This window comes from Pseudophryne corroboree, chromosome 7, assembly GCF_028390025.1.
Source record: "Pseudophryne corroboree isolate aPseCor3 chromosome 7, aPseCor3.hap2, whole genome shotgun sequence".
NCBI classification, from domain to species: domain Eukaryota; kingdom Metazoa; phylum Chordata; class Amphibia; order Anura; family Myobatrachidae; genus Pseudophryne; species Pseudophryne corroboree.
Genome location: NC_086450.1, coordinates 198,436,456 through 198,452,094, shown reverse-complemented (window position 1 = coordinate 198,452,094; position 15,639 = coordinate 198,436,456). Strand labels below are relative to the sequence as shown.

At 45.6% G+C, this 15,639-nt stretch overlaps 1 protein-coding gene and 2 pseudogenes across 1 annotated transcript in view; 2 read left to right on the top strand and 1 right to left on the bottom strand.

Annotated features, from left to right (window-relative positions):
* Window positions 1–15,639, bottom strand: part of TNS1 (tensin 1) — a 937,838-nt gene that overhangs the window by 822,737 nt on the left and 99,462 nt on the right. The window lies entirely within an intron of this gene.
* LOC134947066 (5S ribosomal RNA) lies at window positions 7,321–7,439 on the top strand (annotated as a pseudogene).
* LOC134947138 (5S ribosomal RNA) lies at window positions 9,230–9,348 on the top strand (annotated as a pseudogene).

The following is a 15,639-nucleotide window of genomic DNA, read 5'->3' as shown; positions in this document are numbered from 1 at the left end:
TTAAAGATTACAACTAAATAACCTACAATAAGTCAGTTAACCCTTCAATACAAACACAGTGAAAAAAAGCCAAATAGTTAGGGCTATTGTAAATGGTAAATTCTGTGGAGCTGTACAGTTAAACTACTGTAGAGATTGGTTATATGCAGGCCATCTGCATTTGGCAATCACAGCTTAGACATTGAGACAATCATAACATACTGTATCTAAAGCTGGGTACACACTGGCCGATATATCGGCCGTTCTTCGTCGTTCACAGACCTATTGCGTCGGCCCTGCTGCACAGCCGACGGCCAATATATAGTTAGATATATTGGCACGTCGGTGTGCGTGTATGGGCGGTCAGCCGACCGTCCGAAAACAAGCTGCAGCAGCCGGCCGTGACTGACAGGTGAACTGGGCGGGCATGTGTAAATGCCCGTCCAGTTTTTTGCGTCAGTCCCCGATGGATTGGGCAGTGTGTATGCACAGCACACTGTCCGATCTGGCTTTAAATATACTGTATCTGCTGATCACTGTATCTTTAGGTGTGTACCCGACAAAAGTACCAGCTAACCAGCTCCTAACTGTCATTTTTCAAACACAACCTGTAACATGGCAGTTAGGAGCGGATTTGCTGGTACTTTATCACCGTGCTATTTATCACTCTCCAAGGCTTGATAAATGGGGGCCATATTGTTTGTTTGAGCGACGAACAATATATGTGTAGGTCATTGGTGGGTGTGTACACCTGATATGTCTGTGAATTATGTCGTTCACAGACATATCACAGTGACTCTGCTGCACAGCCGTAGCAGATATATTGGCATGTCTGGCAGGGTGTACAGGCCAACCAGCCAACCGACCACCCTTAGACTGGTGTCAGGGACGCTGACATCACAACTGGGCGGGCAAATTCAAATGCCATCAGTTGTGATGTCAGGATGTAGCACAGGGCTAGTCCGCCCCGCATGTCAGTGCCCCCCCCCCCCCCCCCCCGCACAAATACAAAAGCCTTTGTATCTGTGGAGTAACTCCCAGCCAGCGCAGCTCCTGCGGCTGGCTGGGAGTTGTGTGTCGCTGATGCTGGCCGCAGCGGCTGCGTAAGACGTCACGCAGCCGCCGCGCCACGCCCCCCCCAATGGTCCGGCCACGTCTGTGTTGGCCGGACCGCGCCTACTAAACGCCGGCTTAATGCCGCCGTTCAGTCCCCTCCCGCCCAGAGTCTGCCTCTGTCTCAGATGCGATCACTGGGCACCGACGACTGCCATGCGCAGTTCTGACCCGATCGCTGCACTGCGACAGACTGCAGCGAGCAATCGGGTTGGAATGACCCCCATTAAGCGGCCAATTGGTAAATTTGTATGCTTACCAAATCAGCTGCTCTATCAGTGTGACAGCCAGTCGGCCGCTTTGTCGATGTGGTGTGTAAAGCCCATGTCACTTTGTTGTCAGACATTCTAGGAGTCATGAATAAAGGTAAAAGCTACTTAGTAAGAAATGGTAAAACAAGTGATGGGAAGAAGCCAAATCCTCACTATCCTTATAAGTCACCACACAACTCTGCAACACCAGACAGTCATTTTTACAAACAAAGAAATCATACAATAAACTGTACAAGTACTTACGAGGGTGACAAATAAGATGCAGACATGACACAGACGGTAAAGGGCTCTGTTTACGAGGGTTTACACTCTAGAGAAAGAGGTGCAACAATTGGTTGTGCTTAATGATGTTTCCACCATTTGTGGAGATGGGTCAATGATCACACACGTGATGGAAAGATGGTATAGGGATCCTGGTGCTCAGCATGCCTGCAGTCAGAAAATATTTTGCTGTAGAGCTGGATTCCACCACCAGCAATGTGATCCATGTTGGGATTCCTGCATCAGTACTCCGAGCAGTGTCGGGATTCCAGCTGCTGGGATCCTGACTGGATCCCGTGATGGACAACAAATGAACGCTTGAATTTAAGGTTTTGGGGGGTTTTCGTGAATTTGTCATCTACAGTAGGTGTCACGGTTTCAAATCTCATAAAAAAAAGCATTATTACAGTAAGTATTGTATAAGACGCAAGTGGTTCTATGGTGTCCACAGTCACCAAAACTGTAATAACCATACTGGCCAGCTATTAAAAACAGTGCAACCGTTTTGGGGCTCACTAAGAGGCATATTCATTATTGTGTTTATAATGAATCATCATGCAACCGACACTAAATAACTCAATCATGGCTGACATGGTTACCTGTGACCAGGGGCGTATCTACCCATTGGCCAGGATGGCACTCGCCAGGGGCGCCAGCCCTAACAGGGGGCGCCGCCTAACGTTGCCACCCTCGGCCAATGGGTGGAATCCCTTAACCACTTGCCTGGCATGGTCGCATCAGATGCGACCATGCCTGCAAGTGCTCTATCTGACCTGGTCGCACAGGATGCGACAAGTTAGATAGAGAGTGTTAGCAATGGCAGGGAAGATAAACTTCCCTCCGCTGCTGCTGTCAGAGGGACCGGAATGTCCCTCTGCATCCCTACCCTCTCCCCCACTGATTGCCGTGCTGCCGATCACTGCTGATCGACCAGCACGGCAGGATTCCCCCACCTCCAGGGGCTAGAGACAATGGCAGCAGCTGGGGTATGTAAATTAACCCTCCCAAGCCACCCCCAGACACCCCCCCGCCCCCCCCCCCTGTATACCTGCAGGCTGTCCCAGCTTTCAAAATGAAAGCCGCGATGTTCCCGATGTTCCGATGGTCAAGATGTTCCCGATCGATGTTTCGATGTTTGAAAAAAATGGAAAAATTTTTTTTTTTCCTTTTTTTTTTTTTACTAAAACCATTTTGGAATGCTGTGACTGGTGGGCTGTGCTTCTGTTCTTTATTAAAGGAGAATTTTCAATAGAAGAACAAGAGCTGATGGAGGACACAGTTACTTTAGATCCCAGTAGACAATTAGGTAGGCCAGGAATCTCAGATTATTACCTGGTTCAGATTGCTGGGTGAAATCCCATTCAATTGACAGTAACTATTAAAGGTGCCCACACACGATGCGATTTTCGCATGGTATTTGATCTTTTTAGTTCAAATAACATCGTGTCTAGCTCACATCGCACAATGGGGGTCATTCCGAGTTGATCGTAGCCCTGCCAAATTTGGCAGGGCTACGATCATGACAATAGACATGCGGGGGGATGCCCAGCACGGAGCTATCCCGCCTCGCATGTCAGTGCCGCCGGCCCTCCCCCCGCAGAAATGCAAAAGCATCGCACAGAGGCAATCTTTTTGCACTTTAGGAGTTGCTCCCGGCTAGCGCAGCTTTAGCGTGCTGGCCAGGAGCTACTCGTCGCTCCCCAGCCCGCAGCGGCTGCGTGTGACGTCACGCAGCCGCTGTGTCATAGAAACATAGAATTTGACGGCAGATAAGAACCACTTGGCCCATCTAGTCTGCCCCCTTAGTCCCTCCCCCCACACAGTCTGGCCACGCCTGCTTTGGTCGGACTACGCCCCCATAATGGCGTGCCGCCCCCTCCCGCCCAGTGACCGCCTCTGCCTGTCAATCAGGCAGAGGCGATCGCAGGGAAACAACGGCCTTTTTTTGTGAATAGAATTATGTTATAGCACAGGATTTTATATGGAAATCAGTCAAATACAGGCAGCCAATAGAGGGACTGAAAGAGCGAAGCAGCTGAAGATAAATGTTTTGCCAGAATTCTATGCACTAAGGGTATAAATTCCAGAGCTCCAAAATTAAATGCTGCCAAAGAGAAAACAAACTATGGCTGTTCATTTCTCTGTCAGCAGTATATGAAGGGCAGAGCGGATGAAGGAGAGGGGGCTGGTGTCTCACTAAGGTAAAGGCTAGGAGGGGAGGGGAGGAGAGGAAAGGTGTTCCTACTTAGAAACTGTTGGGGCATTAGTGGTCATTCCGAGTTGTTCGCTCACTAGCTGCTTTTAGCAGCATTGCACACGCAAGGCCGCCGCCCTCTGGGAGTGTATCTTAGCTTAGCAGAATAGCGAACGAAAGATTAGCAGAACTGCTACTAAATAATTTCCTGCAGTTTCTGAGTAGCTCCAGACCTACTCCTAGATTGCGATCAGCTCAGTCCGTTTAGTTCCTGGTTTGACGTCACAAACACAAACAGCCAGCCACTCCCCCGTTTCTCCAGACACTCCTGCGTTTTTACCTGGCACGCCTGCGTTTTTTAGCACACTCCTGGAAAACGCTCAGTCACCACCCAGAAACGCCCCTTTCCTGTCAATCACTCACCGATCAGCAATGCGACTGAAAAGCGCCGCATGAACAACAGCAAAACTGCTAAGTTTTTAGTTAAATAACTAAGCGCATGCGCACTGTGTACCATGCGCATTTAGCAACAAATCGCAGCATAGCGAAAATCGGCAACGAGCGAACAACTCGGAAGGACCACCATTATTTTAAAAAGTACTACTGTACAGTGGCAGATTTTACCAATGAGCTGCCCCTAGCGTTGCCACCTTGTGCATCATCGATTCCTGGAGATCCACCCCCCCCCCCCAATTCCAACCCCCCTTCCCCTCCGACACCATTGGTGTCACACCATGCAATATTCATGTAAATAAATTATGTGATCCCTGTGATAAATTAATGGCTTCCACTGAACAGCAGATATTGGATTTTAACATCAGTAAACCATCCGCGGAGCTGTACATCATGCCCACCAGAGACACTGCAGGTGACCGATCCCTGCTATGGTACTGGACACATACAATGCCATTGCATTATGCCACAAATATAATAGTAACAATATGACTATAGATACAGTGCCTTGCTAAAGTATTCACCCCCTTTGCATTTTTCATGTTTTGTTGCCTTACAACCTGGAATTAAAATGGATTGCTTGAAGGTTTGCATAATTTCATTTACAGAACATGGCTACAACTTTGAAGAGGTGTAGTACAGTATGCCCGCGCTCGGGCTCCCGGCGACCAGCATACCGGCGCTGGGAGCCCGACCGCCGGCATACCAACAGCGTGGCGAGCGCAAAGGAGCCCCTTTCGGGCTCGCTGCGCTCGCCAAGCTGTGGGCACGGTGGCGCGCCACACTATTTTATTCTCCCTCCAGGGGGGTCGTGGACCCCCACGAGGGAGAATAGTTGTCGGTATGCCGGGTGTCGGGATTCCGGCGCCGGTATACTGTGCGCCGGTATCCCGACATTCGGCATACAGAAGACCACCCCTTTGAAGATGTTTTTCTCCTGCAGGGTCCACAGGTTATCCACAGGAGCGACAGCGGATTGGCACCAAATGATCACAAGCTTTCAGTCCTCCCAGGATGCAACGGGCCCGTCCATATATCCCCACCCACTGGCTCAGGCAAATCAGTTTTTTTTTTGGTGCGGCAGGAGCCGGACCATGGTCACAGGGCTGCTGTTTTTTGGCAGCCGTAAGCTTTATGAATTTATTTTTATAGTGTTTACTATGTTTTCTGAGTGATCTTTCCTAACAGCGTCTTACACGCATATTGGAAAGAGTCGCTCCAACAACTCTCCGCCGGGTCGCAACTACGCTTACCCACGGTACAAGTGCTGTCTCGACGGGCGTCTGTGTCAGATATACTAGCAGGTCCAGCAGATGTTACCAGGCTGTGGCCGGAGCACGGGGAAAAGGTAAGGCATCGGTTCCACTTAGAAGAGGAATAACGGACACAGCCGCACTGTATTGGGAGGAGACTACCAAACAGTAGCTGGCGCGCCACCACCACGGGTGCTCCAGCGCTAGGCCTTAGGGATCATAAGGCACCAGGTGTAGCATGAGGCTGCGATCCCTAGAGTTGATGTCAGCAGTAGGGAGTCAGACGCTCTCCTGGTCTCCCCTCCCCCCAGTTCATGATCAGTTTCCATCGGTCTCCCGCCATGAACTGATTGCCTCACTTCCGTCTCAGATGCTACCACGAGGTGTCTCGGTTGCAGCATAGGCCGCTGCGTCTGTGTACACTAAGCGCAACCGCGAGGAGGTATGACCGGTGCGTCTGCTTGCACAGTGCGTCTGTGTTCACTAAAAGTTCCTGGAGCGGCAGTGTACACTAGTAGCGTCTGGATCCACTCAGCGTTCGCTAACGTATTGATCGATCCTGGAAGTGGGGTGAGTCTCCCTGTATCCCACTCTACTGAGTACGGGTTATACAGCACTAAATTTCTATCTTCTTTTTGTCAGTATGAATAGTTAACTTTAGTGCCTATTGCATATGAGTCTGTGTACATTACTGTGGTTTTCTTCGCAATGCGTCTGAATACGCTAAAGATCTGTATAGAACAGAATTCAGTAATATGTACTCCTACATAATTTGAAATGTGTTTGTAGTTGATAATATGCTTATATGACCAATATATAACATGTGACTGACTGCTAATGTGATTGCTGACTTAATATAAATGATTGTCAGTTGATCTTCTGATCCTCAATGCAGGTGCATGGGAGGGTCACTTTGATATCACTTTAGAAAAGTAAAGTGGTTACAGTCACAAATTTTGTAGTACACTGTGAAAGTGCTGATTATTTATCATGTCTAAGAGCGGCAAAAGTGACGAGGGTACATTTACAGTAACACCAACACTCATATCTTGTTTGCAAAAACTGTATTATCCTTTTTGATCTGGTACAGGATGGTTTATGTGTAAAATGGTTTGCTGTTTAGCATATTACATCCCTGATCTACATCAGGTATAGATAAACCCAATGGGGTGATGTTTGCACAGACCTTGTCCAGTTTGGCTGAAAAGTTAATTCTTACAGCTTCAATACCAGCAATAGGGTGCACTATTAACCCATACATCTAGCTCACTACCTACGGTATATCCCCAACAACTTCTCCAATAAGACAAGCTGATTAACCGAATGTAAATAAATCATCGACTTCACAGGCTACACATGATAATCATCAGACGATGAAAGCTCTATATACTCTACTTCAGCATACGAAGAACAGGTAAAAGGTATCAGCTAAATGAATAAGCTGAATAAATGAGAGCAGAAAAGGCTAGCCTGTCAATAGAGGCAGCAGAACCTGGGTTAAAAATAAGGCACCTTTGTTTAAAAGTCCCAAAAAAGGGCCTCCTCACGAGGGCAGAATTCAGGGAAAAGGTTTGGGTTACACCCAATAAAACAGAATTCCCGGTAAATGGGATTCCAATATCTTTTTCCAGCTGGGGACTGATTAAAATAGGGAAGTGCGTCCCAAAATAGTTACGCATGTCATTGATAGTGCGAAAATCTATATGGCCTTTGCCGTCAAAAGAGGAATGGTTTAAAAAAAACATATTGTCTTTGTCTGGGGCAGTCATAAGGCCAGCCATGACTTCACCTCGCAATCTACGGCCACACCACACTGGATAGGCCCAATCTCACTAGATCTTGGAAGCTAAGCAGTGTTGGGCCTGGTTAGTTCTGGGAGGGGAGACCACCTTGAAATACCAGGTGCTGTAGGTACATTGGGCTGAGATACTGGAAGATAGGTTTTCAGCGCCTGCAAGGGAGCAAGGATCCCATATAGCTCATATAGACACTAATGTTCTAGGGCATCAGCATTAACAATAGCTGCTCGCAGAGCAGTTTGGCTTACATACATGGAGAGCTGATTCAGAATCAAAGAAGGTTCTGGAAACTTTGTCTTGGCTGGAAGTTTCTGTTTGGGAAGGAGTTAACAGTTATTCTGGAGTCAGAAACAGACTCCAAGAAGGTCACCTTTCCTTCCACATATAACCCCAAACCTAGGGGTCCGGTTTCGGCCTTGTTGGTCATAAAGGAATGTTTCAGCCCCAAGAGGGCCAGTTTCCAAACAAGAAGGGGGCCGACTTCTTCAATTTGCACAGATGGGTGCAAGAAGTGGTATCTCTAGGTTATGCTTTCCCTTCTAGAAACATCCTCCTCGAAGGTTCTTCTGTTTTAGCCCGTCTCGGGTAGAGGCATAGGCGACGGATTTGCATGAAGCAGTTCAGAAATGGCTGTTGTCAGGAATAGTCATTCCGGTAACCCATGCACAATGGGGGGGGGGTTTACTCAAACCTGGGTCAAAAAGGATCCTTTACCCCATTCTCAATCTCAAAAAGTCTAAACAGATAAATGTGGGTACCATGGTTCACATGGAGACATGGCACTCCATAGTTTGGTGGGGAGCCAGTAGATTACATAGTATTCCTGGATAAATCAGGAATCATACCTTCAGGCTCCTATAGCACTGTCCATCAGTGTTATCTTAAGGTTTACCATCCTTCAGCAGCATTTCAGTTTTAGGCCTTACCCTTTGGGTTAGCCACAGCCCCAGAGTAACTACCAAAATGATTATGGCAGTTTATCTCCGCTAGCAGAGGATAAGAAAAATTGCCATACCTTGACCACCTTTTTATCCTGGTACAAATACAGGAAAGGTTTCTGTGTCATCTACAACGCACAATAACTTGTCTGCAGAGGCACGGGTGGTTCATACATTGGCAAAATCATCTCGGGTTCCGTAACAATGGATGACTCATGGTGGGGCTGTACTGAATTCAAGTCTGCAGAAAATAGTTACCTCGGAACAACATATGCAAGGTAAAGTTAGGGGAGTTTTTACATAGTCAAACAATATCAATTCACGCAGCGATGCGAATGATGGGTTTGATGGTGTCAACAATAGACATGGTGGAGTGTTCACAATTCCACTCAAGACCTTGCCAGCATCTGTTTCCATCTACAGCCGCAGCACACTGGATATGCCCAATCTCATTTGATGTTGGAAGTTAAGCAGTGTTGTGCCTGGTTAAATTCTCTGATAGGAGACCACCTGTGAATACCAGGGGGTGTAGGTGGGCCAGATGGACAATACACAAACAAGTACGTGGTACTGACAGAAAAGGTAAGAAAGTCAGTAGCCAAGGGGGGTGGGGGGGCTACAGATGTTCCATCTAGACCAGGGGACACCCTTTTGGATATCAGGTTGGGAGGTCCTGACAACAAAATGCCGATCTTCAGGACTGTGGTGGCCAATGTCCGGAAGAATATGATTCCGGGGACTATGGACCACAGAAGTTGCCTAATAAACCTGTTAGCACTTCGGGTTCTGATTCAGGCACAGGACACTCCTAAAGGAAAACTGGTCCAGATCTGCAAGGACAAGGAAATGGCAGTAGTGTACCTCAACCTTCAAGCAAGGAAGGAGGTAAGTCAAATACTAAAGTGTGCAGAACTCCATCTTCCAGCCTTGTCCGCAGTGTTCGTTCCGGGAGTCGTAAACTGAAGAGATCTACAGCTGTGTCACACTGGATATGTCCAATCTCATCTGATGTTGGAAGCTAAGCAGTGTTGGGCCTGGTTCGTTCTTGGATGGGAGACCACCTGGGAATACCAGGTGCTGTAGGTACGGATTTTCTCAGTCGACACGCCATTCAGGTAAGCGAATGGGCTTTGCACCCTAAAATCGTTTCGGACTCAGGTAGACAAGTGGGGTTGGCCAGAGATAGATCTCATGGAGTCCCATCTGAACAACAAGGAGCCCATAATTGGGTCAGGAACAAAGGATCAGGGAGTGATCTTTGTGGACGTCTTTTTAATGGGAATTTAATTTCACTGTGTGTTTTCTCAAATCATCCTGCTACCCAGGATAGTGAGAAAAATACTGCAAAGATGCCGGGATTCTAACAGCTCCGGCTTGGCCCAGAAGGCGTTGGGACACAGATCCGCAGAAAATGTCGAATGCCATTTCCTTGTTATCACAGATATCTGGATCGACTGTTTTGATGGGGTGGCTCTTGAAATCTATATCCTGAAGTCCAGAGGATTCTCACACATGCTCACAGCAAGGAAAACTTCCTTGGCTCGTATTTATCACCAAATACAGCAAGCCTATATTCATTGGTGCAATGGAAGAGGTATGGACCCGAAATCTTTCAGAGTTTCCAGGGTTCTAGCATTCCTTCAGACAGGAAAGGATAAAGGTTTAAGGTGGCTTCCTTGAGAATGCAAGTGTCAGCATTGACTGTATGGTTGCGAAAGAAAATTGCCAAATTGCAGGATGTGCGCACTTTTTCCAGGGAATGCTGCGCATTCAACCTCCTTTTTGTTCCTACTACAGTGCCTGGGGACTTAAGTCTAGTCCTCAAAGTCCTTCAAGTTGCTCTGCTTGAACCACTAAATAAAGTGGATTTTAAATAGTTGACAGCTAAAGTTCTCTTTCTGCTGACTATGGCATCAGCTAGAAGAGTGTCAGATTTAGGAGCACTGTCATGTTAATCTCCTTGTCTGATGTTTATCCAGAAAAAGTAGTTCTCAGAACTAGGTCTGGGTATCTTCCTAAGGAGGGGTTTAGATTCAACCTTAATGAAGAAATTGTAGTCCCGGTTTTTCAAGAATCTGGATTTTCTGCGGGAGATGCGTTGCTGAACGTAGTCCTGGCATTAAGGATCTACGTGGATCATACCAGTGCCATCAGAAAGACAGATTCTCTCTTCATCCTCTACGGTTTTCACAAGAGGGGATGGCCTGCTACTAAACAGATGCTAGCAAGATGGCTTCGAATGACGATTTCAGAAGCATATTCTCAAGCTGATCTCCCTGTTCCGGCTAATGTCTCTGCTCACTTTACATGTAAGGTAGGTCCTTCATGGGCAGCACAACATGGTGCTTCATCAGAACAGATATGTAAGGCAGCCACATGGTCTTACAATAACACATTCATTAGACATTATGCCTTGGATACTTTTGCCTCTCATGATGCTGAATTCGGGTGTAAGGTTCTCCTATCTAATCAGGAGCATCCCCACCACTAAAAATTGCTTTGGGAAATCCCATTGTTATCCTGTGGATAACCTGTGGACCCTGCCGGAGAAATATACGTTATGGTAAGAACTTACCGTTGATAACGGTATTTCTCCTATGTCCACAGGTTTCCACAGGGATCCCACCCTGACGCACCTGATTTGAGGATCTTTATACGCACTAAGCTCTTCCATCTTGCATGGAAGGGTGTGCATGTGTGTTCTCGCCTGAATATAGGGTTCTACATAATGCTCCTGCCTAAATGCTTTGGAATCCAACTGATTTGCCTGAGCCAGTGGGCGGGGATATATGGACGGGCCCGTTGCATCCTGGGAGGACTGAAAGCTTGTGATCGTTTGGTGCCAATCCGCTGTCGCTCCATCATATCCCATTGTTATCCTGTGGAAACCTGTGGACATAGGAGAAATACCGTTATCAATGGTAAGTTCTTACCATAACGTATATTTTTTTTATTGTGAAGCAAACAACAATAGGACAAAATAACAGAAAACTTCAGCATGCATAATTATTCACCCCCCTAAAGTCAGTACATTGTAGAGCCACCTTTTGCTGCAATTACAGCTGCAAGTCACTTTGGATAAGTCTCTATGAGCTTGCCACATCTTGCCACTGGGATGTTTGCCCGTTCCTCAAGGCAAAACTGCTCCAGCTCCTTCATGTTGGATGGTTTCCGCTTGTGAACAGCAATCTTCAAATCTGACCACAGATTCTCAATTGGATTGAGATCTGGGCTTTGACTAGGCCATTCCAACACATTTAAATGTTTCCCGTTAAACCACTCGAGTGTTGCTTTAGCAGTATGCTTCGGGTCATTGTCCTGCTGGAAGGTGAGTGAACCTCTGTACCAGTCTCAAATCACAGGCAGACTAAAACAGGTTTTGCTCAAGAATATACCTGTATTTAGCACCATCTATCTTTCCCTCGACTCGAAACAGTTTCCCAGTCCCTGCTGCTGAAAAACATCCCCACAGCATGATGCCACCACCATGTTTCACTGTGGGGATGGTGTTCTTGGGGTGATGGGATGTGTTGGGTTTGCACCAGACATAGCGTTTTCCTTGGTGGACGAAAAGTTACCTTTTAGTCTCATCTGACCAGACCACCTTCCTCCATACATTCGGAGAGTCATCCACATGCCTTTTGGCAAACTCAAAACGTGCCTTCTTATTTTTAACACTAAGTAATGGCTTGTTTCTGGCCACTCTTCCATAAAGCCCAGCTCTATGGAGTGTATGGCTTATTGTGGTCACATGCGCAGATACACCAGTCTCTGCTGTGGAACTCTGCAGCTCCTTCAGGGTTATCTTTGGTCTCTGTGCTGCCTCTCCGATTAATGCCTTCCTTGTCTGGTCTGTGAGTTTTGGTGGCCGGCCCTCTCTTGGCAGGTTTGTTGTGGTACCATGTTCTTTCCATTTGAAGATAATGGATTTGATGATGCTCCGGGGGATCATTAAAGATTTGGATATTTTTTTTTATCTCCCAAACCTGACTTGTACTTCTCAAGAACTTTGTCCCTGACTTGTTTCGAGAGCTCCTTGGACTTCATGGTGTGATGCCTCTTACTTAGTGGTGTTGCAACATCTGGGGCCTTTCAGAAAATGTGTTTATACTGACAGATCATGTGACACTTAGATTGCACACAGGTGGACTTTATTTCACTACTTATGTGACTTCTGAAGTTAATTGGTTGCACCAGAACTTTTAAGGGGCTTCATAGCAAAGGGGGTGAATACATATGCACATGCCAATTTTCACATTTTTACTTATAAAAATTGTTTTTTTTATATAAATTTTTCTCATTTCACTTCACCAGCTTAGACTATTTTGTGCATATCCATCACATAAAATTCAGATTAAAAAAATAAATAAATTACAGGTTGTAATGTAACAAAATAGGTAAAAAGCCAAGGGGGGTGAATACTTTAGCAAGGCACTGTACAGCTCAATGCCCTAGAACAGCTCTATGCAACCACTGACATACACTAATAACTGCAATGAAAAGAACTAGATATAATGCATTGCAGTTTCAGATCAACAGAATACATTAATAATAATAATAATAATAATAATAATAATAATAATTATTATTATTATGTCACCAGGGAACACATGACATAATGGTGTGACATCCTAGCAAGGTAACATATCAGTAATTCAGAGTACTGTGCTTACCCAGAGTCCCCACTGCAACTGCTGCTGCCATCCACAGCCCCACTGGGACCATACAATCCAACACCAGAGTGTACTGGCCAGTCCAGGAGGATCCAGCTCCCTTGCCCTGCTGTCACAGCTGACTGGCTGCTAGTCTGCTCTCACTCTCCCCCACTCTACCAGCCCCAGTAGCCAGGAAGCTAATTCCAGCTCACAGCTCTCTGAGTCACCGTCTGCTGCCAGTCCGCCCTGCTGCTACTCATCTCGACGTCTCCCTCGGCCCTCCCCTGCTTCCCTTCACTCACGTGACACATCACGGCTGTCCGGGTCCCCTATGTACGCGCCGCATGCACCGGTGCCATCCCCAGCAGTCCCACTGGTTTGTGGGCTGGTGGAGGCGGAGTCCCCTTATTACGGAATCCAGGAGAGAGGAAAAGCCTCCTGAAGGGTTGCCACCAAATCATGGAGAATCCAAGAAATTCGGGAGAGGTGGCAACCCTAGTTGCCCCCCCCAGTATAATCTGCCACCCAGCTCATTGTCAATGAAGCCATATGCAGTCTGTGACTGCACTGGCTTCACTGTGACTGGCAGTGACTTCCTACAGGAAGGTCGACCTGTCATTTACAGACACGCTAGGTAGCCCAATTGGGAGGTGTTTCCTACCTTCTGGGACTGCCAGACCGAGATGCGATAAGCAGAGAGCTGGCTTCCTGTAGGAAGTCACTGCCTGCCTTCTGCGCAGCCCAAGCCGGCTTCTATGGGCTGTTGGAGAAGGTCCCGAGACCCCAGTGACTGACTGTCTCTACTCCAGGCATGAGGGTAGTGGCAGTGCCCCTACCAAATGTAAGTAGAAGCCACCGCTGCTACTGTATAGTTATGTTTCTGGATCATACCCCATATTAATCTACCTTCTGCAGAGAAGTCTCTCCTATGTTTATTGCACATGACAAATAACTCTTTACCACTATACGAAGTTAAAATGTTAATAAAATTAATAACAAACAATAAAAGGCAACTGTGTATAATACAAAACAAGCACTAGGAGCTGAACTATGAACTAGTAACATTAATAATGTGGATGAACCAAGCAGCTGTTGAAATGTTGCCAACCAAAAGCTAAACATGAAAAAAGAAAATAAGCATCCACCAATCTATTAAAAACATAATATTAAAAATATTAATAATACTGCCATATTATTATTCAGTTTTAATAGATTGGTGAATGCAGCGCTGTTATTTTTTTCTTCTTCAATTAATGAATATTTAAAGTGGATGACATCTAGCCTAGGACCTTTGAGTTGGGGCAAAGCATGCTGGGAAGTTTCACAGGATCACCAGAAATTAGAAGCCATCTAAGAATAAATTAAAATAATTCTACACAACAATATCAAAATCACACCAAATTAAGTAGCACATTTTAGACCAGCTGTGGTCTCTGAAGCTTAAGGGCCCTACACACTTGCCGAAATAGATGGTAGATATTAACGATATCGTTCAAAAATTAATGTTAAATCGTTCTCAACAATGAACGATGTGCGTCCCCGCAGTCGTTCATCATTGGTTGATCATCGTTTATACCTGCAAGCCAATTTAGACGATATCGATATAATGCAATGTCATATCATCCAAATCGGCCAGAAAAAAAACATTCAGTGTGTATGTAAAAAAACATTGAAGAAAAGTGTGTAGGGCTCTTTAGAAATTGGCTTCAAATTCAGGGAGTTAAAGGTGAACAGCAGGAACTTAAAACAATAATGGCTTATGAGACCTACGATACTTGGAGGCTATGAAAATGTCTGTTGTGGTTATGGCCACAGGAAAGATGGTTGGTGCCAGGTGGATGCGGTAATTATTTTATTTTCCAATAACTACAAATCCAGCTTGCTTTGGCAGAAAAAGGCAATGGTCCTGCCCAATTCCACAATGTTCACCACATCGCATTCAAAACAGATTAAAGGTTCTATGTACTAAACCTTGAAGAGAGATAAAGTGGATGGAGATAAACTACCAGCCAATCAGCTCCTAATTACCATGTTACAGGCTGTGTTTGAAAAATGACAGGAGCTGGTTGGTACTTTATCTCCATCCACTTCATCTGATTCCAAGGGTTAGTACTTAGACCCCTAAATATCTCTAACAATATATTACAACAATATGAAATATCTCTCTCTGAATATATATATATATATATATATATACACATACATACACATACACACACACACACACACACACACACACACACACACATGCACACATACAGAGAGAGCGAGATTTAATTATATATACATAGGGAACAAGGATGCATATATATATATGTGTATAAACATATTATGAAATCTCACTCTCTCTGTATGTGTATACTATATATATATGTATATATATATATATACACAGTATATATACACACACATATATATATATACACATACATACATACATACATACACACAGTGTATATATATATATATATATATATATATATATAAATATATGTGTGTGTATATACACTGCTCAAAAAAATAAAGGGAACACTTAAACAACACAATGTAACTCCAAGTCAATCACACTTCTATCAACCCAGCAGCAGGACCGCTACCTCCGCCTTTGTGCAAGGAGGAACAGGAGGAGCACTGTCAAAGCCCTGCAAAATGACCTCCAGCAAGCCACAAATGTGCATGTGTCTACTCAAACGATCAGAAACAGACTCCATGAGGGTGGTAT